We start from the raw sequence: 18,934 nt of genomic DNA on the forward strand, positions 1-18,934 counted from the left end.
GCAGGGGCTGCAGGTAAAATCACAAGTGTTGCAGGGGCTGCAGGGTGCATCACAGGTTTGCATCAGATCAACCAAAAGAAATTACCTCAGCTAGGGTCAACGTTTTACGCATTCTTCTAGTTATATCTGCACGGCCCTTTTGGAAGGAGCCCAAATCAGAGCGTTTCCCGTTGTGGACTTCAGGCTCCTGTCCAGGTTAAGCTGTGCAGGTCGTTATTCATGCAAGGACATAGAGAGGTGGAGGATGGACGGGAGTCGTGGAGGTGGGAGCCCCTTTCTTGGAGATGATATGTGCCCATCCATGTGGGGAGGAATTACCTTGGCCTAATAAGTACAAGGTGTTTTCACACTTTGTGTGTTCCTTCAAGGCCTCCACCAAAGGTGTCAAGGTGAATATCAAACAGACCTGAAGAGACCCAGGAACTGGGCTAAGGAGGCAGTTGCTATAGGAACAGAGTGGCTCATGGTGGATAATATTGAATGATATGTCACATTCACAAACTCACTGCGCTGAGGCAGTGTCTCAAAGGAGGCATTAAAGCAAACCCAAGGAACAGAGAGTGAGCTGAGGCTGGGAGCTGACCTCCTGCTGCCAGCTGGTGTCAGGGCACGTGCACAGAAATGCACGTTGCATCTGTGAATTCTGGGGATCATGCACAGATTTCCTGTGTGTTAGCATGCTTGTGCTTGTGGCTGTGCTTATAGCCATGAGGGACACATAGGGCTGTATTAGTGCTTTTCCTGGGTTTGCTTCCCTGACAGGTGATATGCTAGAAAGCATGTGGCCCAATATTATGTACTTTAGCAGGAAAGTGTGATTTTCACACACAAACATAAGTAATGTCCTCAGCTGCAAGCAGATCTCTGCCACCAAAGCACAGTGTTCCTGGGGTAGCTCTTTTCCATTTGATGCATACAAAGCAGAACAAAAACGCTGATGAAGTCACCAAAGCATAGTGACTAGATTTCCAGGGGCAGTGATTTCCTTCGTATCAGGGCAGACACAGATCCCTTTTGCTCATTTTGGAAATTATGTCCAAATCTCGGGGGTCAGAGCGATGGAGGATGTCGACTTCTAATAATTCCTACAGGCTTTGTCTTCCACCATGGAGAACCGTCTTTATGTGATGCAAGTTCCCACTGAAGGGGAATTCCTGCAGATTGTAAGGCTCTAGTCCATATGAGCTGGCCCCAGATACCATGGCTAGGTCCACATCCCAGACAGAGCAGAGCAGCATACATAGCTGCAACAGGCTTGAATAAGGACGCTGGTCGGTGGATAGTAGGACTGTTGCTTGGTAGTTTTAAGCTGCTGGGCAGCTGAACTCCACCATAGCCACTCTCTCACTCCCCCTCCTCAAAGGAAAAGGGGGAAAAAATATGATGAAAAGGGCTCAAGGAATTGTGATAAGGACAGGGAGATCACTCAACAATTATCGTCCTGGACAAAACACACGCAGCACAGGGAGATTAATATAATTTGTTGCCTATCACTAGCAGACTACAATAGTGAAAAATTAAAAGCAAACTTAAAACCCCTTTTACCTCCTATCCACCCTGCTCTACCTCCTCCTGCCGAGTGTTGCAGGGGAATGGGGGATGTGGGCTGTGGTCAGTCCCTAACACTATCACCTAACACAACACCCCTAACACTTCATCACCTGCTGCTCCTCCACGGTCCCTCTCTGCCCCTGTTCCACGCGGGGTCCCTCCCACGGGATGCCGTCCTTCCCGAAATGAGCCTGCGGGGGCTGCTTACAGGCCACCATTCTTGAGGAACTGTTCCGATATGGGTCTGTACCACAGGGTCCGTCCGTCAGGAGCAAACTGCTCCAACCTGGGTCCCCCACGGGTGGCAGCTCCCCCCAGACCCCCTGCTCCTGCGTGGGCTCCTCTCCATGGCTGCAGCTCTGGCCTGGGGCCTGCTCCTGCGGGGGCTCTCCACAGGCCGCGGCCTCCTCCAGGCCACATCCACCTGCTCCACCGGGGGCTCCTCCACGGGCTGCAGCGTGGAGATCTGCTCCGTGTGGGACCCGTGGGCTGCAGGGGGACAGCCTGCTCCACCAGGGGCCTCTCCCCAGGCCGCAGGGGAACTGCTGCTGTGAGCCTGGAGCACCTCCTGCCTCCTGCTGCACTCACCTTGGGGGCTGCAGGGCTGGTTCTCTCTCCTTGCTCTTCCAGCTTCTGTTGCACAGCAGTATTTCCCCCTTCTTAAATCTGCTCTCCCGGAGGTGCAAACAGCATCGCTTATAGGCTCAGCTCTGGCAAGCGTCGTGGCCCTTCTGGAGTTGGCTGGAGCTGGCTCTTATCCGACACGGGCAGCTTCCACACTGTTCTCACAGAGGCCACGCCTGCAGCCCCCTGCTCCCAATCCCTATGCAGTAATTACAAAGCCTCTGTGCTTTGGGCTGTCGTGATCCTTCTGCAAGTGCAGGGTAGGCGCAAGGTTGCTTTGCATTTCCAAAAGGAGTAAGAAAGCCTCCAACCCCACTGGACCTCAGCCACTTGCAGGTTTCAAGCAACACTCCCCACTTTCAGTTATCTCCCTCCCATGCACACAGTGGAAGCAAGGTTGAGCAAACACCTGTTTTGAAAATGTTTATATCAATGAAGAATAAAAGAATTCTACTACCCCCAATCTCTCTGTGCATCCAAGGCAAAAATCGTGCATTGTTCTGCCTCAACACTGTTTTCAGACCAAATTTGTCAAGTCATCTAGCAGAGGATTTCTCTCTTGTTCACTCACTAGCTTATTAGAGCACCAGTTTTCATAGGTGATAGAGCAAATTCCTCAACTGTCTGAAGGGACTTGATCCCAGAAAACTTCAAAACTGCAGATGACTCATGATTTTCTGGTGAAGCATCTATTAAATTAGAGCTGTTCCCCTTAGGGCACAGTGAGACAATGTGAGAAGAACCCTGTATCGCACTGATTGAGGCTTTATAACTCTACAGAATTGTCAGCCAACAATAAATGGAAAGTGCAGGAGAAATGTTCTTTCTTCCTCCTTGCCCTGCCATACGTTAGCGGACAGCTTGTGGTGGGGTATAGGTTCAGAGCCTCGCAGAAGAAGGATTTGAACCCAGGCTCTCCACAGTCTGCACCACTGCCTTCCTGAGGGCTTTTGACTCTTTTTTGTTTGTTTGTTTGTTTGTTTGTTTGTTTGTTTTGTTTTGTTTTTGCTTTTGTGGATGGTGTCTAAGTCTGGGGGAAAAAGAACCAACTGTGGGAGGAGGGAATGCTACTCCTGTCTGTGATAGTGATGATTTCCGGACAGTGGTAGCAACAGAGCTTCTGCAGGGAATTACAGGCAGTCTCTGTTGCTATTCCACGTACTGTGAGTACTGTGTGCAGTTTTGGGCACCACAGTATGAGAAAAAGATATAAAACTGTTCGAGAGTGTCCAAAGAAGGGCAACAAACAGGAGGGTCTCTTTTAACAGGTGTATTGAGATTTGTGGCAAGGTTTTGGTAGCAAGGTCAGGGGCTGCACTGTGCTGGACACAGCAACAGATGCACCATAGGCCAAACTCAGACAACAAGCCAAGGTGTGTTGCCTCTAAGAATGCACAGAAAATATTGGATGGAGAGAGCTGGAGAGAACAAAAAGAATGAGGAACAACAGAGGGAACATCAAGGTCATAGGAGGAGGAGAAGTAGATGCTCCATGGTGGAGCAGATATTCTTTGAAACCTGTGGAGGATCCATGCCAGAACAGATGAATATTCCTGACAGGGTCTGCAGCCTGTGGAGGACCCACACTGGAGCAAAGTAGAAACGAGAAGAAAGGATAGGCAGAGAAGAACTGCTGCATATTAACCACAGCCTCCTCCTGTGCTGCCCATTTCCCCAGTGAATGGACTGAGCGAGATCAGCAGGTGGAAAACAGGTGCTGGGAGTGAAGTTGAGCCCAGAAGAGGAGGAAAAGTGTTACCCCTATGTGGTTTGATGTTTGTCCTTTTGCTTCCCAACACCTGAACTAGTAATTAAATTTATACAAATTAATTGGCATGAAATTAATTTCCTCAAGTTAAGAGAGATTTTTCCACAACAATCATTGATAAGCAATATCCCTGCCTTTATCAAAGCCCATGAGCTTTCTCGTTCCTTTTTTTTCCCCGATTTTATCCCCTGTCCTGCTGAGGTGGGCAGGAAGCGAGCAGGCTACGTTACATCCAACAGAAGCTCTAACACATTTTTCATTGGAGAAGTAGACTTTGAAATGCCAAACACCTTTACATCTCTAAATATTATTTAGATACCACATGTTGTTAATTTTTACAATAATATTGCATGTTGTTAATTCTTCTAACATCTAGGCTATACATTCAAAATGAGTTATCTAATAAAGTCTATTTATTAAAAAATATATAAAAAACATATAACACATATTGTGTTATAAAGCACACAATTCCCTACCAATGACAACAAAAAAAATCATCTAATTGAGCATGCAGTTTTCATTAACCTGTTTTTTTTCCAAATACACAACAACACATACACATGTACGTGATGTTGGTTTCTTTTTTTCATCATTTCTCACTGAAGCAATACCCATCCCGTATTGGATCTGTGTCATTACTCTAAGTTTTGTTTCTAATGTACTTGAAAAACTTCTTAACTCTACTGATTGCAACAGTGGATTTTTTCCTACTGATCTTAACTCCATTTATCAATTACTTATTCCCTTAAATTCCTGCTTTTAAGAGATCATTAGGTATTCACCATCTCTCACTATAATTTATAGCTTTTCTTTTCTTTTTCAATAGTTCAGCCCTAGTCAACTCGGAGTTGGGGAGCAGCAGCTTCTATGGAGATACTATGCTGAAAAAAAAAAAAAAAAAAAGATGAGGGAAAAGGAATGTGGGACAGAGAGATGGGGCAAGGGGGGTGGTTTGACCAGGATACCTTGAGGGTCTGGGAAGAGAAGAAATGGATGGGTGCTTAAGAGGTGAGATCGCTCTTGGCAGCATCACAGCCTGCATACTGAAGAATTGTGACAAGCAGTTTAGAAATGTGAGTTATTGGTGGTCTTCTGTTGATCTGCAGCTGTGCTCCATGGCTATAGCTGTAATTTCAGCAGTTTGCTGTGTAAGCCGCATGTTGCCACTTCATTGATCAAGGCAATGCTGTTCAGTTGCAGGGAAGAGGGGCAAGACACAGGGAAGAAACAGAGGGAATGGAGAAAGCTGTACAGTCTGGATATGCACAAGTAGCAATAAAATCAGTGCTGGACAGAAAGAGAGAAGACAGACAGACAGACAGACAGACAGAAAAAGAAAGAAAGAAAGAAAGAAAGAAAGAAAGAAAGAAAGAAAGAAAGAAAGAAAGAAAGAAAGAAAGAAAGAAAGAAAGAAAGAAAGAAAGAAAGAAAGAAAGAAAAAGAAAGAAAGAAGAGAAAGAAAGAAAAATAGAAAACCCCACACTCATAAAAATGAGAAACATCCAGGCATAAAAGGACATAAAACAAAGACAACTGTCATGATGTGGTATGATAGGATCTAGGAGAAAGCAGAAATCCAGCAATGCTGTCTTTCCTACTCCTCAAAACCAATTCAGTTGACAACTATGAATGCTTCCAGCTGGAAAAAAATGGAAGAATGAAGTGGAGGACTCCTTGCCATCACTGTGTTTCTGGAGCACACCTCTACCTTTCTGCCCAACAGGGGGTTCTTCTTGGGAGATAATTGCAGAATGTGAAAAAACATGACCAAAACCAGAGGACCCATCTCCACAACTGCATGATAAAGATAAAAGACATCTCTAGATGCAGACCTTAGAGCTCCAATTCACTATGTCCCACTATTGGAAGTTATTTTTTATGCTTTGTTTTTAAGGCCACTGGCTGCCTCCTCCCTTATGCTCCCCATTCCCCCTGTTGTCCTGTCTTCTTTCTCCTGCATTGCTTCCTTTCCTTGGTGGACCTTGATGAGATCTTTGATATTGTGTTGTATATATATGTGCGAAGGCAGTATGTCTCTTATTCTTTTACACTGCTGACTGCTACCCCATATACCTCTGCAAGTTTTCTTACAAGGGATTAAGAGAGAAAGGCCTGTGCCTGGCAGAGGGAGCAGTGAATGATGATCTAGCAAAGCAGTCTATCACAGACAGACGACACTGGCCCAGAAATCCTGCTTGAAAATTTGGTGTACATGAAACTGAGACAGAAATTGGAACTTTCAACCAAACGCTGTAGGTTAGAAGTTGTTTTAGCTGAACGTACTGGGCACATATTTGAACGCAAAAGGTAAGGTATTGTTTTGTTCCTGTAAGATCTGAGTGTTTCACACAGCACTCCAATATCCTCTCTTAAGTAGGGGAGGCAACCATAAAATGCAGAAGCTGGCAGATGCACAGGATGTGAGGTACTATCAGTAGAGAATTTGTTCCTAATATATATTCTAAATCTAACTTTTCAGTTTAAAGCGGTTACTCCTTGTCCTGTCGCTCCAGAACCTGATAAAGACTCCCTCCCCAGCTTTCCTACAGGTTGCCTTTCAGTACAGGAAGGCTCTCCCTGGTGTCGCAGTAAGCTCACCTGTTACCCAGGTGTCACAGTTATTTCCTGTGATGGGAATAACGACAAGGGTTAATCTACTGCAGGTGATTTCATACAATTATAGAAAAGCTTTTGTTGGAAAGCACCTTAGAGGTCTCCAGATCACCCCCGTACTTCAAGCAGGGCCATTTTTAAAGCCCTGTCATATTGCTCAGGGGCTTGTACAGTCAAATTTTGAATGACCCCAGCAAGAGACCCTACAGTCTCACTGTGTGCCTTTGCCAGTGCCTAGGCAGAGTGTGCTTCCCCTGCTGGTCCTGGTGAGATGAACTGATACAAGTTTTGAGAAAACAGAAGTTTATGCTACTGCATGAAGTACCCTTTGTAACATTTTTTTTTTTTTAACCTTTACCGTTTCATATCTGAAATTTGAAATTCATCAGGGAACTCAGCCTGGCACACAGTAAAACTGATGGCAGATACTTCACAATATTATTTGAATTTCACGTAAATAGAACAGACTAGCAACTTACTTAGGAGAAGTAATACGATTTCAGAAATATTCAAAACCAAAGGCATTCCAAACTAAGTTTAAGTTCAGAGCAAATCCAAAGGAAAAACTAATTTAGAAACTAATAATCAGAGAACATAATCTTCTACAAACGATAGATTTTCCTCCTGCATTGGGTAATTTTGATCTGTCTTTAATGATCATCTAGACATGGCTTTGACACTGAGTATTTTGCTTTGCCACTGCATTAAGTCTTCTTCTCATGTGTGGTAAATGTCCTGCTCTCATGGGATGGGCCTAGGAGACATACGCACTGTGTCTCATGATGCTTGGCTATCATCTTAAATCTGTGAGAAGAGGAAAGGTCTCGCTGCTTCCTGAACAGGGAATTGGATGTCTGCAGTTGAGAACCCTCTGTCTAATCTAGAAACGTGAAGGAAGGAGTTTGCTGGATTGCAAGTGACAGTGAAGAAAGCCACAGATGACATATCAAACTGATTAAAATGTTATTTAGCTCAGGGCATGGCTAATGATGTGGAGCTGGAATAGTTTGACAATTGTAATTACACTCACTATCATTGTTATTTGTTTACAGGATGGTAATGCCTAAAGGTCCCGCTGGAGCCTGAAACAAGGTTGTGCTGGGTGCTGCACGTGCATATATCAGTGGCGATTTGAGAGCTAGTGATAGAAACAGACAAAACAGAGATTGAAAGGAGAAACAGAGGGATAGAGATAAGAAGATCTCCCTGCAGGTCATTTAGGGGAACCAGCCATGAGTATAGTGCATCCAGGTCTCCAGTGCTCTGCTGGCCCAGCCAGATGAATGGAAAACATTGCAGCTTTGGAAAAATAGTGTTTCTTCTAATTCTTTGGCCACAGTTTTGATGTTTTAGGACTGCTTTTTTTTTTTTTTTTTTTTTTCCTTTTTTTCTTTTCCCCATTTGTGCTAGAAAAGGTGAACTTTTCAAATACCTATTCTGAATTAAAATATCGTTTTCATTGTTATGTTTCTGTTTTGTTGGCACTATTCATAATGACTTCTACCCTTCGGTGGCAGCAAAAGCTTATCATACCATACAATTGGAAAGATCACAGAAAACTTCAGAGCTTTTGAAGATAGGTGAGGAAAATCCATTCCCTGTTCTAGGCAGAGAGAGTGGCTGATTTCCAGAAAGGTAAATGGGCAGGATAAGGCCACTTCATGTTCACTGATGGCCAGTTGTACGGACTGTGAAGATAATGGACTACCAGCACAAGAGACGGTGCCAATAATCTAATCCAATCCAATCTATTTCAAGTGGTAGAGACCTGATACTCTATGACAATGTGAGGAAGACCTAACTGTCAGGCAAACTTTGAGATGATCATGTTCAGGATCTAAAACTGTTATGACAAGTGTCAACACAGGAAGGGTGAAACAAAGGCATGAATGTCATACAAGTACTGATAAATCTCAGGAAGGCTGGAAACCAAGGCAAATGGATGGAATAAGATGGTGCTTTGTGTTAGCAAGAAGCAGAGGATAGAGAAATTAAATGTTATGGGTCAGCAAAAGAGTGGTTTTGTGCAAATCACTGCTAAAGATAGACAGCCTTGCTAGCCTGCTCTTGGCTCTTAGCTCCAGTCTAATAGTGAATTATCTCTGTACAGTTATCAGACACGTAAACAATAATGGGAATTATGGGAGACTTTAACTTCCCAGCAAAAGATTGAAAGATAATTACCACTTATGTTCATCCAGGTATACTATGTGATGGATTTCTTCCCAAAAGTGAAAAAATATAAGACCGTTTTAGACTTGGCTCCTGTATGGGTTTAAATGTAGTAAAATTTGAATAAAGTGTGATCATGAGCTGACTTTTCTCATTTTACATTTCACGACAGACAAAACCAGGTTTAGAATGAAGGTTTTGAGGCTTAGAAATGCAAACTTTGAAATCTAAGGAAATGAATAATTGAGTCTGACTAAGCAGCTCTGGGACTTGAGTGCAGAGAAGGCATAGTTAAAATTCAAAATTCAAACAGGAAAAAAGCGATGAGAAAAGGCATGTTTCAGAGGTTAAAAACTGCAGAAATAAAGTAAGAATGACCAAAAACCTCCTTCACATAGGAAATTAAACAATAATAGTAAGTGGTACTTAAGCCACAGAAACCAGGGGGAACAAAGAGAACAAATTAGGACAGTTGCACGCTTGAGGCAAAAATAGATCAAAAGTTACTGATGTCTCAAATGCTGCAAATCTTATTTCCTGCATCTAACAGCAACAACAATGTGATATTAAGGGCAGTGACAGGACTCCCATTGAAAAGGAGGGTAGGGCACTAGGCGCAACATCATCTGAGGTGAAATAACAATCTATAGTGATTCAAGTGAAAAATGAAAAGCTGATATCTACCTAGCCTATTAACAGCACTGGCACACAGAACAACAAGTCAAGTAGGAAAAATGCATAACAATTGTGCAAATCAGGGATAGTCCCCAGAATGGGAGAGTAACAAATACACCTCTGTCCAGAAGAGGGTAAAGAGTCATCCAGACAAGTGTGGGCCTGTTAGTTTGACATCAACACCATGCAAAGTTTTGGAGCAAGAACAGCTAAGACCAGGGAAGGAGGGGGTAATGTGTAATTTACAAAATAATTTATCAGAGCTAAATTGTTTCCAGATAATTTAATAGCTTTCCTTTCTAGGACCAGTTCTTCCCTACACAGGGGATGAATTACATCTATTTCACTTTCTGTGAGCTTCTGATACATTATCTACGGATACATGAGCTCACATGAGCTTTGAGATTTGCAGGGGACATAAGGTTGGGAAGTACTACCAAGCCTGACAGAAGGCTATCGCTTGTGATTGAAATGGTTCAGGTGAAGTGACAGGTGATAATACAAAGCAGAGCCATTCTCAGAGATTCTCAAAAAAGGGTGTTTTTTTGTCATGTTTGCTATATGGTAGTCAGGAGTTTAAAGCAAGCAAGCAAACAAACAAACAAAAATGACAACAAAACCTCACGTTCATGCACTGTTAGCACAAGGAGGACTGAAAAAGTTAAGTGGTTATATAGTGTGTATGGCTATTCATTTTTTTTTCCCTCCAGTATGAATACACTGGACAAGGCAGCCCTGACACTCATTTGGGACATGAGGCACAGTTCTGCCACTTGTATTCACATTGAACTTAGGAGGAAGAGTTCACAAGACAGAAGGAACAAGTTGCCTATTGCCTGGAAGGGAATGAAAGGACATCATTCTGCCCAGCCAGATGCCAGTTGAGAGAAGAATATATTGTCTCTACGTAAATGAATTTCTTGAGTAAATATCAAGGAGAAATAGGAAATGTGTAAGTTGGGAGACACATCTGAAATGATGACTGCAGTTGGCTTATGAGCAAGTTTGGATGGGAAATTGGTAGAAACTTCCCATTTTAAGAATAAAGTGCACCATAGCTATGAAGTCAGCATCACCTAAACAGTAATGGCCAACTCAAATCCCCCACAAGAAAGCAGTGGACAAACCAGACACTAACAAACATGTTGGGGTCTAGAGTCAAATAGATATACCTAACTTTACTATGCCTAAACATCTGAGGGATTGCTTTTAGAGGCTGAGGGCTTGTACCCCATTTCCAATCACTTTCTCTGTGCCCCCTTCCCCAGAGAAGGAAGCTGCTTGGCTTCCCTGCCCTCTGATTCAGCTGCCCGCTGAGGCTGCCCGCTCCTCAGCACCTGTAAGCAGCAGCACCTTCACGTCTCCTCCTGCACCAGCAGCACATCAGCGTCTCTTGTTCCAGCAGCAGGACATCGGCGTCTCCCATTGCACCATGCAGACCTCCACGCCTCGAGTGCCACCAGCAGTACTCAATGCGAGCTGGACGCTCAGGGCACTTATGGCCACCCACCTTTGTGAGGTCAAAGGCTGACAGTGACTCTCTGCTGACCTCACACGGCTCTCGGGCGCCCCGATGGCAGAGGTTACGGCGCTAAGCTGACTGCCAGGAGAAAAGGCTGGCATGAAATGGCTGCTCCACAATGCCAGGAGCAAGGTCTGCTGGAATGGGGGTTCGGAGGGGAGCTCGGCCTTGGGCCTGGGAACTGTGCCTGGGAGCCAGGGACGTCCTTGGTGTGCAGCTGGACACCTGGGCCTGAGAAAGCAAGGTTTCTTTAGAGAGAATTGGAAGCATCGTCACCTAGTGGCTGTGTCAGGGGGACGAGAGAAATGCACAGCATCTCTTGGTTCCCTGAAGTGCACGTGTCCTACGCCCTTGGATGTCTCCATGATAGAAAAAGGGACTGATTTTTACCCAAAACAGAGCTCCTTTCTCTCGGGAGCTTCTCATGCTGCGTGTCCTCCTCTCTTTCTTGTATTTGGCTATGACTTTAGGCTTGTTCTTGCTACTCCTTAAGCAGACTGAAGCTTCCCCGGAACATCACATTAACTGCTTTTCACTACCTCTAAGTGCCTTTCCTCCGCTTCTCATCTAATTAATTAGTGCTATCCTCTTCACGCCTGCTACAGAGGTATCTTTCCTACCTGGTACAAGCTAGAAGAGCTTAGCAGCATCCATACGTCTCTTTCCTTTAGTCCTCACAGTAGACTTGCTCGAGGTAATTTGTGTTGAGCAGTAATCAAGAGAAAGTGTCACCAAGCCAAGGCTGCATTTGCTTGTGTCTTATGGAATCCCTGCAGCTGTGTCCGCTCCCAGCTTCCTGTGTGCCCCAAGCATCCTCGCTTGCAGGGCAGTAGAAGATGCAGAAAAGTCCTGGCCTTAGTGGAAGCACTGCCCTGCAAGAGCTAAGACATCCCTCTTAGCAGCTCACTGTAGCCCCGAAATCCCAAAAAACGGCACGTGCCAGCTACTGGGAAGGAAATGAACTCTGTCATTGTGATATACCCGCTCAAGGCCCTGCACTTTGGCCCAGGTGTCTGTGAGACGGTTTTGGAAATGAATCCTGTTGTGTGACTCCGTTCTTTCTGGGTGTTACGTGCCCATAAAGCTTGCTTTTCAAGGCCCAGGAGGGTCTGCCGGGCACTGGCCTGGGTTCCCAGCCTGACCCACCTGCTGGGAATCAGGGAGGCTTGGTCGGTGTCTTGTGTTGGGTTTACGAGGACAGGTTCTGGTAGCGGGGGGCTGCAGGGGTGTCCTCTGTGAGGAGAATGCAGCAGCTGCCCCATGTTAGTTAAGGGCCGGTTCCAGGAGGCTCCAGAGGGACCCGCTGCTGCCCAGAACTGAGACAAAAAGGATGATGTTTTGCGCCTGTGTGAGAGCCCACCTAAGAAAGGGAAAGAAACCTGCTGCACAGCAGCGTCTGGGTCAGAGAGGAGTGAGAAACCTCTCTGCAGCCCCCAAGGTGAGTGCAGCAGGAGGCAGGAGGTGCTCCAGGCTCACAGCAGCAGTTCCCCTGCAGCCTGGGGAGAGGCCCCTGGTGGAGCAGGCTGTCCCCCTGCAGCCCACGGGTCCCACACGGAGCAGATCTCCACGCTGCAGCCCGTGGAGGAGCCCCCGGTGGAGCAGGTGGATGTGGCCTGGAGGAGGCCGCGGCCTGTGGAGAGCCCCCGCAGGAGCAGGCCCGGGCTGGACTGGAACAGGCTCTGCTGAGCCTCTTTTGCCCGTGACGATCATTGTGGAGTGATCTCCCTGTCCTTCTCTCAGCCCTTGAGCCCTTTCCATCCTATTTTCTCCCCTTTCCGTTTGAGGAGGGGCAGGGAGAGAGCGGTTGAGGTGGAGCTCAGCTGCCCAGCTGAGGAAAACCACCACGTCTCTCCCTTGCCGCTGCTGCAGCACGGTGGGAGCAGCCAACACCTGCTGTTCTTCGACCCTCAGCAACCCCACAGCATCTTCCTGGAAGGGATCCCTTTCCTTCACGCCTGACAGGCGCCGCCTCCAGAGGCTTGTGCCCCGTTTCCGATCGCTTTCTCAGTGCCCCCTTCCCCAGAGAAGGATCCCAGCTGCTTGGCTTCCCTGCCCTCCGATTCCAGGCTCCCGGAGCTGTTATCCCAGCATCGCAGCAGCCAGGTGACAATGTGCTCGCCTGCATGACAGCTGACATCTTGTCCCATGTCTCGCAGCTCGCCCAGGGATGGGGATCACCTGCTTACTGCTGCTTTTCTCTCTTTTCTATTTTATAACAGCCTCCTCTTCCCTGGGATGGCCCGACATTGGGGTCGCCTGCCTCGCCTTCCTCTTGCTCCTTCCCCTTCTTCGGAGGACTTTCTTCCCTGCCTAAACGAGATGACTTCTGCATCCATTCCTTCATCTTGTGTGTGTATTGGCGACTGATACGGCAACGGGGTAGTCCCCGGAGCCAGCTGTAGGGCCTGTCACAGGGTTGGAGTGGCTGCAGGTAAAATCACGGGGCTTGGAGGGGCTGCAGGTAAAATCACAGGGGTTGCAGGGGCTGCAGGTAAAATCACAGGGGTTGCAGGGGCTGCAGGGTGCGTCGCAGGTTTGCATCAGATCAAGATGCATTTCCCTAGAACCACACATTTCCTCCTGAAGGTGCTGAATAGTATTGAATGGTCTTCAAAATGCATAGAGCAGACCCAGCAAACGTACAGCTGGTGCTCGGAAGTAGTTAACTTTTATTTTGTTGTTGTTAATTTTGTATCATGACAACAGATGCAAATATGTATCTTGAGTTGAGGGCAAAGGTGACCTTGGATCTGAAGCACACAGGCGTTCACTAATGTCCCCCCATCCTGAGTGAATCCAGAACGACTCGGAAGGAAAAATGAAGTACAAAGGAGTGCGTTGTGATAAAGAGAGTTTAATAGGGTAGAAAAGGAAGAGAACCTAAAAAAATGCCATCCTGTACAACACAGTCAATAAAGTAAATTTAATAAATAAAATTAATAAATATAATAAATAAAATAAATAAATAAAATTAATAAAATAATAAATAAAAATGAAACCAATTTGTCCTATTCTAATGAATTCCTATCCCCATCGTGACTTCCCATCCCACTGATCAATTCCTATCCCAACAACCTCCCGTGTCTGATCCCAAGGCTGAATTCCCAACTCCCATCACCCTCCCATCCACCCAGCCGTCCACCCATTTTCTCCCGTCCGTGCTGGCCATGCCCACATCCATGCACGGACTGAGCATGGGCAGCGGGAGCGGGCTGCATGAAATCCCCTCGGCATCCCAGTGCCAGAACAGCTGCAGGCAGAGGCCTTGCTGAGTGAACACCTACACTAGAGGAATTTAATAAGGAAGGCACTAAATAAGAGAAATGACCCGAAAGAAGAAAGAAGTTTGGGATCTCAGCCATTTGGTGTCCCAACAAGCAGTTCCCATGCCCAACCTTTCCCACCCCAGCTATTGCCAACATCCCAACAGCTTCCCATTGCAACGTTCATTCGTGACGCGCGCATTTCCCATTGCCCCAGTTGCCCATCCCTGACAGTGGCAAACACTGCCTAGCTCCAGCACTGGAGAAGGGAGAGGGCAAGCGAGAGGGGCAAGGGCTGAGGAGCGTGGCTGAAGCTGGAGCAGGCGCCTGCAGAGGTCTCTGTGCCTGCATGCTGAGCGGGCCCGGGTGCTGCGGGGGCCGTCGAGGAGCGCAGGGTCACGGGTAGCCGTAATACTTGGCTATGGCGTGGTCCTTCTGCCGCTGCACGAAGAATTGCACGGGGCCGATCTTCATCTGGTGGGCCGCCCGCTGCCGCTCCTCCTGGGCCAGCTTCTTCAGGCGCTCCCGCTCGGGACGCTGCTGCGGCGTGATGGGCACCGACGCCTCCTGCTCCTCCAGCGGCGTGGGCGCCGCGTCGCCGCCCACCCAGGGCCCCACGCAGGGCACGTAGTCCACGCGGGGCTGCGCCGGACGTTGCAGCGTGCGCGGCTGCGTGGGCAGAGGCTCCCGCTGCGCTTGGCCCCCCGCGGCTGGCAGGCACGGCGCTCTGGGCGCCTGCTGCACGGGAGCTCTCCACGCTCGCGCCGTGCTGCCTGGTGGTGCCGGCACCGCCTGGGCCTTGTCGCCAGCTGGGGGCCGGGGGGCAGCGGGCACAGCGCTGGAGCCTGGCACCGTCGGCGGGGCCCTGGGCATGCTGCTGGGGCCGCTGGAGGTGGGCTGCGGCTGCACACAGGGCGGCTGGCGCACTGGCCCCAGCGCCTTCGCCCTGGCCCCCAGCGGCTGCAAAGTCTCGCTGGGGGTCTTTGTCCCCGGGTGCTGGCGCTGCAGCGTCGTGTCCCCGATGGCTTGGGGACGGAGCCTGTCCTGGGCCCGCACGGCACGGGCACGGGCACGGGGCTTAATGGGGGGGGGCTCCAGCAGCAGCAGCGCTCTCCGGGGAGGTGGTGCCGCTGCTCCTTGCCCCCCATCAGCCCCCGGTCCTCGGGCCCTCTTGCTGGGCGCCCTGGTGCTGTCGCTCGCCGGCTGCTGCCTGCCGCCGCCCGCTTGGCCGCTGCTGCCAGCCACCGCGCTGTGGCCACCCGTCTTCCCCTGGCACAGCGTCTTGGGGCCTTGGCCACCCTGGCCCAGCAGCGTCGTCTTCTCCTTGCCGGGGGTTTTCTCCGTCGCCGGCCTCCTGTGCTGGGAGCTCTGCGCTGTGCTGGGGGTGCTGGTGGGCGCGGGGCGCTTGGCCCCCCACTTGGTGCCGGTGGGCGCAGGGGCAGGCGGGGGGCTCTTGAGGGGACTCAGAGGGGGATTGGGCAGGGGCCTCCTAAGGGCACTAATAAATTCAGGGCCGGGGGGGCTCTTGAGGGGACCCAGAGGGGGATTGGGCAGGGGTTTCCTAAGGGCACTAATAAATTCAGGGTCGGGGGGGCTCTTGAGGGGACTCAGGCGAGGCTTGGGCAGGGGTCTCCTAAGGGAATTAAGGAATTCAGGGTCGGGGGGTCTCTTGAGGGGACGCGAGGGAGGGTTGGGCAGGGGTCTGCTAAGGGCAGTGAGGAATTCAGGGTGGGGGGGCCTTTTGGGGAGAGTGAAGGGAGGGTTGGGCAGGGGTCTCCTGAGGGCACTGAGCTGGGGACTGGCTGCAGGCTTGAGGGGGGAGCTCGCTGCCGGCACAGCAGGGGGCTGCACCGCCCGCCCACCCTGCACCTTCTCGGGGTGCACCCCAGGGGTTGAGGGTACCTCACCCAGCGCTCTGGTGGCTGCCAGTCCCTGTGTGCTCGGCTCCTCCATGTCCTCGCAGAGGTCGGGCAGCTCAGACAGGAAGCGGCTGAGCACAGGACTGCTGGGGACACCGGGGAAGGCGTCCTGGGGCTCCACGGCATCGAGCCAGCTGAGCAGCTCCTCCAAGCCGGAGATGTCCAGGTCGGCCGGGAGCTGGTCCTGCAGGTGCTGCAGCTGCTGGCTGTCCCCTGCCAGGTGGGGAAAGGCCTCGGCGAAGGCATCGGGGCCCAGCTCAAGCAGCTCCAGGGGCTCCTCAGGCACCTCTGCAACTGTCGCCGCTGAGGAAAAAGCAAGCAAATCCCCCAGGATGGGCAATGCCAGCTTTCCCATGGCTCCTGGGTGTGGGGCGCCCAGCGGCCGGCTGCGCCAGCCCCAAACTCACCGTCGGGCGTCACCGTCTGGGTGCTGGCGGTCGTTGGAGCCTGGGCAGGCTCGGGGGGGGTGGGGCCGGGCAGCGGGGGCCCCTGGTCCTCGCTGAGCCCCACGGCGTGGTCACAGGGCTCCGGCAGCTGCCCCCGGCTGCTGGTCAGGGTGCGGGGTGCGGGGAGCGCCTGCCCCCGCAGCGGAGGCCCCGGGACGAGGAGGGGTGGGGGGCCGGGGTGGGCAGGGGCCTGCAGCAGGCAGGTGCCTGCGGGGTGCAGGAGCTCCCCATGGAGCACGGCCCCGGGACCCAGCCAGAGGGGATCCTGGGGCAGCACCGTCCCCGTCCCCATGGGCTGTCCCCACTGGTAGACGGGGGCCCAGGGAGGAGCGGTGTGGGGGAGCTGCCCCACAGCAGGGAGCTGCCCCACGGCAGGGAGCTGCCCAAGCTGCAGGTGGTGCCCCTCGGGTGGGAGGTGCCCCCCAGGTGCCAGCTGCACCCCGGCGGGGAGCTGCAGCACCTGCCCCTGGACCCCCGGCACCACGTGCCAGACGGTGGCCTGGGGCAGCGCGTAGGGGAGGGTGGGTACCTGGGGGGGCTGCAAGGGCAGCGCCATCGCTCCGGGGAGGGAGGGCAGCAGCCAGGCAGCCACCGTTGGCGGCACGGCTGGGACGACGAAGGGGGAGTTTTGCGTCTGCGGAAGCCGCGGAAGCCGTCTGGGGAAACCCTCTGTGGGAAAAAGGGCGCTGGGGTGAGATCTGGGGCGCTGGGCTCACCAGCAGGGCCGCAGCCCCGGGAGGAGCGGGAGCCGGCTGCTGTACCTGCCATGGTGGCTGGAGAGTGGGGCGGTCGGTTGGGGAACGCGGGCAACGGCCGTTCCGTCCCAACGGCTGACCAGCCCCTCGCCGCCATCTTGGTGAGGACTGCAGCTTTTGGACCCAAGCAGGCTTCCCATCGCAAGACTTTTCCATCCCCATCAGGCTTTCCCTCCCACGCATCATTTGCCATGCCCAGGACGGTTTCACACCAACACTTCCCCGTCCCAAGCATTTCCCGTCCCAGTACCAGCTTTTCATCCTAACGGTCATTTCCCATCCTTACAATTTCACATGATAACAGATTCCCATACGAGATATTTCCCATCGACACGAAGCGTTTCTTAATCCAAAGAGATCTCATCCCAAAGAATTCCCATCTCTCTGATTACTTTTCCAAGTACTTCCTTCCCCAGTGAATGTTACCTGCCCCATTAAAGACTTCCCATCCCAATACTTCCCCATCCCCGGAGTGATTTCCCATCCCGACGCTTTTTCTTCCCAAGGATTTCAAACCCAGGGAAGATTTCCCATCTCTTTGAGTTCCTAGCCCAATGGCTTTCCACCCCAAGGAAGTCTTCCCATCCCAGCAATGATTTCTCGGCCCACTCATCATTTCCCATCCCAATCATTTCCCATTTTCACCATCCAACAGACAGCTTAGCCAGCCCACAGCTAGAGAGAGATCACAACAGGGATTTGGACGATTCTGTTAGATGCAAGGTCACGCAGACTTGGTGTGCTACCAATTGCTCTTTATTACAGATCAACACAATTGGCCAGTACCAAGGGCGCTGGGATGAATCTGGTGAATATGCAGATACAAGGCTCTTACATTTCTTACCAGGAAATAAACAGATATGGGCATTTCTCTCTACCCACCTTAGTAAAAAGATAGGAAGGGTAGAGCACTAATTAAGAGTAGCATGCTCAGCCACCGGCACGGAGGCTGCCCGCTCCTCAGCACCTCTAAGCAGCAGCACCTTCACGTCTCCTCCTGCACCAGCAGCACATCAGCGTCTCTTGTTCCAGCAGCAGGACATCGGCGTCTCCCATTGCACCATGCAGACCTCCACGCCTCGAGTGCCACCAGCAGTACTCAATGCGAGCTGGACGCTCCGGGCACTTATGGCCACCCACCTTTGTGAGGTCAAAGGCTGACAGTGACTCTCTGCTGACCTCACACGGCTCTCGGGCGCCCCGATGGCAGAGGTTACGGCGCTAAGCTGACTGCCAGGAGAAAAGGCTGACATGAAATGGCTGCTCCAAAACGCCAGGAGGAAGGTCTGCTGGAATGGGGTTCGGAGGGGAGCTCGGCCTTGGGCCTGGGAACTGTGCCTGGGAGCCAGGGACGTCCTTGGTGTGCAGCTGGACACCTGGGCCTGAGAAAGCAAGGTTTCTTTAGAGAGAATTGGAAGCATCGTCACCTAGTGGCTGTGTCAGGGGGACGAGAGAAATGCACAGCATCTCTTGGTTCCCTGAAGTGCACGTGTCCTACGCCCTTGGATGTCTCCATGATAGAAAAAGGGACTGATTTTTACTCAAAACAGAGCTCCTTTCTCTCGGGAGCTTCTCATGCTGCGTGTCCTCCTCTCTTTCTTGTATTTGGCTATGACTTTAGGCTTG

The sequence above is a fragment of the Anser brachyrhynchus genome (genome assembly GCF_964034855.1).
Source record: "Anser brachyrhynchus genome assembly, chromosome: 23".
Lineage (NCBI taxonomy): Eukaryota > Metazoa > Chordata > Aves > Anseriformes > Anatidae > Anser > Anser brachyrhynchus.